Source organism: Amblyomma americanum, chromosome 1 (assembly GCF_052857255.1).
Source record: "Amblyomma americanum isolate KBUSLIRL-KWMA chromosome 1, ASM5285725v1, whole genome shotgun sequence".
Classification (NCBI taxonomy): domain Eukaryota; kingdom Metazoa; phylum Arthropoda; class Arachnida; order Ixodida; family Ixodidae; genus Amblyomma; species Amblyomma americanum.
The window spans coordinates 56366616-56373869 of record NC_135497.1 but is presented as its reverse complement, the minus strand read 5'-3'; the positions used below and the strand labels follow the sequence as shown (position 1 = coordinate 56373869).

Genomic DNA, 7254 nt, shown 5'->3' with positions numbered 1-7254 from the left:
TCAACTCATGTTGTACTGCAAGCACGGCCTATGGGTCGCCGGGGCTCATACCTGCTCATCCTGCAAGGCCCGTTGACTCTCCCGAAGTACCTTACCTACTACGGTGCGATCGTCAAACCACAGCCCTTCCGACCTCGTCGTATTTTTTGCTATCACTGCCACAAAGAAGGACATATGCAAAATACCTGCCCTAATCCAGCAGCTGTGGCCGACATGAATGAACCAACAGCTCATTGTGCCCTGTGCAAATCGCCGGACCATGACATTCGCTCCCCCGCTTGTCCAAAGAAGAAGCAAGCGAAGAAGTTTCACAAGTCGCCTGCAAAAATGGATGTTCCTACAAGTAATCGCTTTGCAGCTCTCGCATGTGACGACAACGACTTCCCTGAACTTCCTTTATCTGAGCCTGCTGCTCACCATATGTCTCCTCGCCAGCGTACATATGCACAAGCGGCTCACCTTCCCGGATCAAATGGTACGCCCAAACGTCCAGTGCATCCATCACATGTGGATACTACAGATGAAGACACAGCTTTAGACAATGCAATCGCGGAGGCTCGCCGCCGACTAGACGAACTCACCCAGCGCCGGGAACAGCGTCGTTCTCAATCCTCTCGAAGAATTCTCATAACTCGGGAGCAATCATCAGAGGAATCACCTAGGGTAAGCACTGGCCCACAATCAGGTGCCGACCACCTGTTAGCCGTGACTACCCCGACAGTGGACAAGATATTAGCGCTGATGAAGCAGGTGACATCCCTCATCGTGGAAGCTCTTCGGCCTCGTCATGGATAGCGCATCATCATCGGTGGTGGTGCAGTGGAACTGTCGCGGTTTCGCTAATAAGGCCTCTGAAGTGAACATCCGCCTTCGCGACGGAAAGCTGAGGGCATGGGCGTTCCTACTGCAAGAGCATAATGCACTCCCACGCCTTTCAGGTTTCTGCGCATACCATTCACCCTCTATCCCTGATCGCCGTTGCACCGCCTCCTCCCTCAGCCCAGGTAAATCTGCAATTTATATTCACAGTTCAGTTCCGCACACACCGCTCGACCTATCACGGTGGTGCAACACACGTCAAGAGGTTGTCGCCCTTCTCGTAAAACCTGCACGCACACCCCTTATTCTAGTTTCTTTTTATAGTCGTCCTGGCTCCGCATCTCCCAATCTGGGATGGGTTCATTTTCTACGTTCTACCAACTCGGGTATCCCTATTCTAGTCGGCGGTGACTTCAACGGCGCACACACTGCGTGGGGTTACCCATCGGATTCCTCAAGGGGTTCACACATCCAAGGGAGCTTTTCAGATCATTCCTTTCAACTTTTAAACCACCCGAATACTTCTACCCGCCCACGAGGTGGCCCGTATTCACCTGATTTGACTTGGTGGTTAGGCCCCGGTAACCCTCGTTGGGCTGTTGATTCTGATACTTGGGGTAGCGATCACAGCCCTATTTTTATCTCCCTCACGCCTACGCGTCTACGGAAAATACGCCGCACTGTACGAATAACATCATGGGATTCTGTACGCGCAGACAATCATTTATCTACATTCAACCCCTCTTCAGCATTGTCTACTCTATCTGATGTTCTCGCTACTCACACTATTACCACTACTGTAAATGAAGATGACCCAAACCCGGACATACATCTCTTGAATCTGTGGGCTCTTCGTCGCCAGGCAGATCTTTACGCTACTCGTCACCCCGATGACCCTTCGGCTCTTCCTACTCTTCACCGCGCTACCGCACGGGCGCGGCGCTATGCAAAGCGGCTAGGCAGGCAACGCTGGGCTGCATGGTGTGCCCGCCTGTCCTCTACGCAGGGCAATCGACATCTTTGGAGAGTGTTTCACGCCATGGAGCGCTCTTCTCAGGTTGCAGATTACACAGAGAGCATTCGCCTCGCGCTAAATGTGGATGAGGACACATTTGCACAACAAGCGGCCCGTCAATTTTTTCCAAACCATGACTGCACCGCTACGTCTCCACCTGACTTATCGGTAACAGAACCCCCCGATGGGATTACTTCTGACCTCACCATGGCAGAGCTGCTGGCCTCCATTGACCGTTTAAAAACTACTACTACTCCCGGGCACGACGGCATACCTAACTCCTTATTCCGTAACTTGGAAGGGAAGGCTTTGGAAACCCTACTTGATACTTTTAACGAAGTGTGGCTTTCTGGCGTCATGCCGGGAGACTGGAAGCATTCTATTGTGGTTCCAATCCCCAAGTCAGGTCAGCCTCCAGTATCTCTCTCGGCCCTTCGTCCAATTTCCCTTACCCCTACCATCTGCAAGCTTTATGAAAACATTCTAGCCGCACGCTTATCATGGTGGCTGGAATCCCATGATTGTTACCCAGATTCCCAAATTGGTTTCCGCCCACATATTGGAACGGAGGACGGCCTTGCTACTTTGGCTGCTGACGTGCTTGACCACTCTCCACAGAGTCACCTTGTACGAACCGTAATCGCTACAGACATAACAAAGGCATATGATAACATCCTTCACTCTGCCATTCTTGCCTCCCTTCAAACTCTTGGTCTCCCTCACCGGTTCCTCCTCTCCATTCACACCTTTTTAGCAAATCGAACCTTCAGCGTGCGTGTCCACGGAAAGCCCTTTGGTAATTTCACTTCCAATAGAGGAGTGCCGCAGGGCTCCGTTCTCGCCCCCACATTATTTAATGTGGCTTTAATTCCTCTGGTTCGAGCCCTAGAGACCATCCCTTCTATCCGCGTGCTTGCATATGCCGATGATATCACCTTGTGGTGCTGTCATCCAGATGCGTCTATTCATCAGTCGGTCCTTCAACACGCGCTGGATGTATTGACATCTCGCCTCCCACCTTTGGGTCTAACACTCTCTCCTACTAAATCATGTTTCATTCGAATTGGAAATAAAGCCGCCTTACGGAAAGCTCCCCCTTTAAATTTTACGGTACATAATTCTCTGATTCCTCAGGTAGAAACTGTTCGTATTCTTGGTCTTCTCCTCCATACATCTGGGACTGGCACCCCGTGGCTGACAGCCACCCGTAAATCGGCTCACGCTACTCTAGGTCTGATTCGTCGCATAGCTATGCGCTCTGGTGGCGCACGTGCTCATACGGCCCGCCAGCTTGTGCGCTCTATCCTTCAGCCACGGATAGTATATCAGGCTCAATTTCAACGTCTCACCCGCAGACAGTGGGACTCCCTTGAAGCTATCAATCGTGAGGCTATGCGCGTCATAACATATCTGCCTCGTTTAACACCCATACCTGTGCTACAGGAGTTCGCCCAACTTAATACACTCAGTGAGATCATCGACCAACGGGTGGCAAATAGAGCTCGAAAACAGTCTCTCAAACTTCATCGTTTAAAGACACTTCCACCGTGGTCCTATTGCCAGCTCACTGACAATCGCCCCACTGTTTCCCCGTCGGTATCAGCAGCGTATCTGCCTGAAGGGTGCATATTATACACGGATGCATCTCATTCTGCAGAGAGGGGAGTTACTGCTGTGTATAGTCCATCTCATCCGCATCTCAACTCTCGCGCGACGTATACTGCGGATACGTGCACTCCCCTGGCATTGGAACTTCAAGCCATTTACAATGCCATTGCTTCCCTTCCGCTCGTTCCAACATTCAATACAGTTCACATTTACACCGACTCCCGCGCCGCCCTTAAACAGCTGAAGGCTGTTCGACGAACGTTCCAGATTTCACAATCTATTCATGTGCTCTGCGCAAAGTATCCATGTCCTGTGCGCATACACTGGATTCGCGGCCATGCCCAGGATCCACATAACATTCAAGCGGATGCTATGACTCATCTTCATACATTAGACGATCCGCCACCTTCCCCTCTTCCCCCAGATCCGTTCCTGTCCCACGTTTCCGATTCCGAAGTTCTGCGCCAGCGAACACGCGCTCTAATTCCTCCGTGTTCGCACCCTCTCCCCCGTAGTCTTACTCGGCAGGAGGAGGTATCCGTGCGCCGGATTCGGGCAGGGGCGGCTCTGACACCATCTGTCCGTCATCGGTGGCGTGCCAAAGATCTGCCACTACCTGACAGGTGCCCTCACTGTGGCGCTGCACCGGACATATGTAATGTGCGGCACTTGTTGTGGACATGCCCAGCGACGGCTGCTATCAGAAAACGGCTCCTCAGGGAGGTGGGCCTGCGGTGGAACCGCGAAAGTGACTTCGTGAAGTGGACAATGGACAACCGTTTCATTAACAACCTCTGCGACTACCTCAGCGCAACGGTTCTTCACTCCTTCTTTTAACTTTCAATCCCGTGCATTCCTTCCCCCCCTTTCCTTTTTCAACTTATGCCTCATGGCACACTTCTCGAATAAAAAAAAAATATACAAGTATCGGTGAGTGAGCTCTAAGTATGAGCGTCCGGGAATTACAAATTTCACTGCTTGAACGAAAGTACCTAGAAGCTTCATTGCTTTGCACTGTTATTGCGTACGCAATTCCACTATCACATATGCCGGTGTGGTCACTGTACGCGCTTAATGAAAAATGTACCTGTCAAGCAAAAGAGTCTTCTTATAATTTCCTCTATATACCTCATAGAAGGCACACGCTTTCTTGTAGCATTTTATGTAGCAGCCCATGGCCATAGCCGCCCTCCGATGGGGGCACTTTTGATAAAACTGCGCATTCGTGCGGCAGGCTCAACCTCCCAAAGCAACCTACCAAAGCAGGGACACTGTAGCAGGGCACGGCCGGAATCGAGCCGCCTCCGCTACTCGAGCCCGGCCGCGAGCAGGGACGTGTGCCTTTCCAACGCACCGAGAGAGGGCGCCACACGTTTCATGAAAAGCTGATGATGCATGATCAATAGTGAAATAGCGCAGGAAGACTTTTACGCCATTGAAATGTAAAATACCTTATACTTCCTTAAAGGTAGGACATTACCCTACGTGAACCGGCTAGAGCTTGTCGATATATTTTAAAATAGGGCTGTAGTGAGCGATAAATTGAAGTGGGGTATTTTTCAGGACCTCGCCATAGGCTCCATGCTGTCATAGATCATTGCTCATGGCAAACGCAATATGTAAGCTACATCGATGAAACTCGACTAAATGAAACTTTAAGATGCATTTAACATCTAGGCGAGAGACCTAATTTCTAACTTTTATGCGCGACGAAATATCAATTTTTATTTTTCGTCGCCATTGAGTTACGCGCCGCCGCGCCGCCGGCTGTCGCGAGATGGCGCGACCGGGTTTTCGAGGCGCATGGTCCAGAATCCTGGTGATGCAGTATTTCCAGGCATCCCCAGCAGGGAATCCCATTCATGGCGCCGATGTCCCGCTCCGTCGGCAGAGGGAGGTTTTTACGACTCGCAATGAATACCTACACGGAAATAACTTCTGCGTTACTGTCTCTTTTTTGATTTTGTCATGGCAGGGGCTGGCGCGGACGCCGAGCCCCACTACCAAAAATTACGTGTCCCATCTGCCCCAGTTAGGGGTAGTGGCGCGCTTCAGCCAACCGAAGTGCAATGGAAGGCCTCGGCACGGGGCCCCGACCTTCATGATCGCCGGTGACCCGACACCAGGTAAGTATGCTGGCGAAAGCACATGTGAAGGCATGCCATGCTAGGCATCCCACCATCTTGCGTCAGTGAAGGTAGCGCTTGTTGTGCCATTTCTTACACCAAGCTAAAAATCCCTCCGCCGAAAAGCCTGCTACTGAACATAATGCAGCCACACGCACAAATATGTAATTCAAAGTTTGGTGAATCAATCTAATATAAAGTCAGTTGTCATAAATAATTCGCAAGGAACCGCAGGGGTGGAATGCGCAAAGGGGATGCATTCATGTGCTGTGGCGCATTGCGTGATGATCTGCTGTCTTGTGAAATACGAGCCCACCCGCTGCGGTGGTTCAGTAGGCTACCGAGGACGGTTGCTGCGCATGAGCTAGCAGGATCGCACCCTGGTGGTGGTGGTAGTGGTTTTTTATTAAAAATAGTAAAAAGGAAGGAAAATACGGGGCCGCCTAGCGGAGCAGGAAGCGCCCGGGCGCCCCTCCAGCTGCACTCGTTGTTTGTGTCTCAAGAGCGAGCCGTCCAGATCAATGACTGCTGCTCTCGAGGGCGTTGGCAGCGGGCCAGCAGCGCAACCTAGCAACCACAGCAGCCATGGCTAGCTTGCCACCTAGTTAGCTATTCACCAGTAATGGCGAAAGAACCGTCGTTGATCAAGAGAAAACAGGGACGTGGCGCGCAGCCGGTGCTCCCTTTCCTTCCTCCTTTCTTCCTCTCTTCTTACGAGCCACTCGTTCTCTCATTGCACACCACAGTGCTCGCGAAGCCCCGTCGACTCTCGCTGTAACCTTGTGTCGGTGGGGGCAAGTCCGAGGTCCTGCCACAGCTGGACAATGCTCATGATCACATTTTCGGTACTTCCGTTTGCTCTCTACTTCACCCACCCCGACCGACTGATCTCCTTGTGCCCTCTCGGCATATGCCTGCTTCGACAGGATTCACAGCTGGTCGATTTTGTTGTGTTGTAGTTAGAGGCTGCTACAAGGCAAAAGTGGGACGAGGCAGGAAACGGAGCGTGCAATGCTTCACTCGTGTTTGTTTGTTTCTTTCTTTGTTTTACACCTTCCTTCACGCGAAGGCTACGCTAATGGGGTGCGAACGTCGCGAATTTGGCGTCGGTAGAAGTGTGTGACAATAACAAAAGTAAACGAGCAGACACTTGTCGACACCAACTGCGGAGAAAATGCCGAAAAGGTGACTATATAGGCTTTGCAGAACTTGGTAACGCGTTTTGTGTCCATCTTTGAACCATGGCCAGGATTCTGGTTCATCCGCTCCTAGTTCACAACGCCGCCACCACGGGCCGCATGAAGTTGAGCTCCTCCTCCTTCTCTTAAATTCTTCCTCCCGGTTTGAGAGAGAGACGTTAGTAAGCTTCGCCCATTGTCCGCTTTGTGTGTCCTCCCCTCAAGCCAAGCTAATCGGGAGGGGGCACCCTTCGCGTTTCTGTTTTTTTTTTCCACCCAGCGTGTTCGAAACGGGCTGACTGTGCGGCTCCCTTAGTCTGTTCCTTTACTGCGGTGCAAGAAAAGAAAGAAGTCGGGTTGGGGTTGAAGCGGTGTACAATCCCTGTCTTTGTCCGACTTTGAGGGGCCATTTGTTAAAAACTACTGGCGGTATATATGCACATCACACAAGATATGGCTAAACGTTCCAGAATTGTGCCAAGGCCCAGCTATCACTCAGTAGCCCTGT

At 51.4% G+C, this 7254-nt stretch overlaps 1 non-coding gene across 1 annotated transcript; it reads right to left on the bottom strand.

Moving 5' to 3' along the window:
• Window positions 1-5414: 5414 nt before the first annotated feature.
• LOC144116815 (U1 spliceosomal RNA) lies at window positions 5415-5576 on the bottom strand. The gene has a single exon (XR_013311965.1). It is a non-coding gene; the product is annotated as a U1 spliceosomal RNA (small nuclear RNA).
• Between the last annotated feature and the right edge of the window lie 1678 nt (window positions 5577-7254).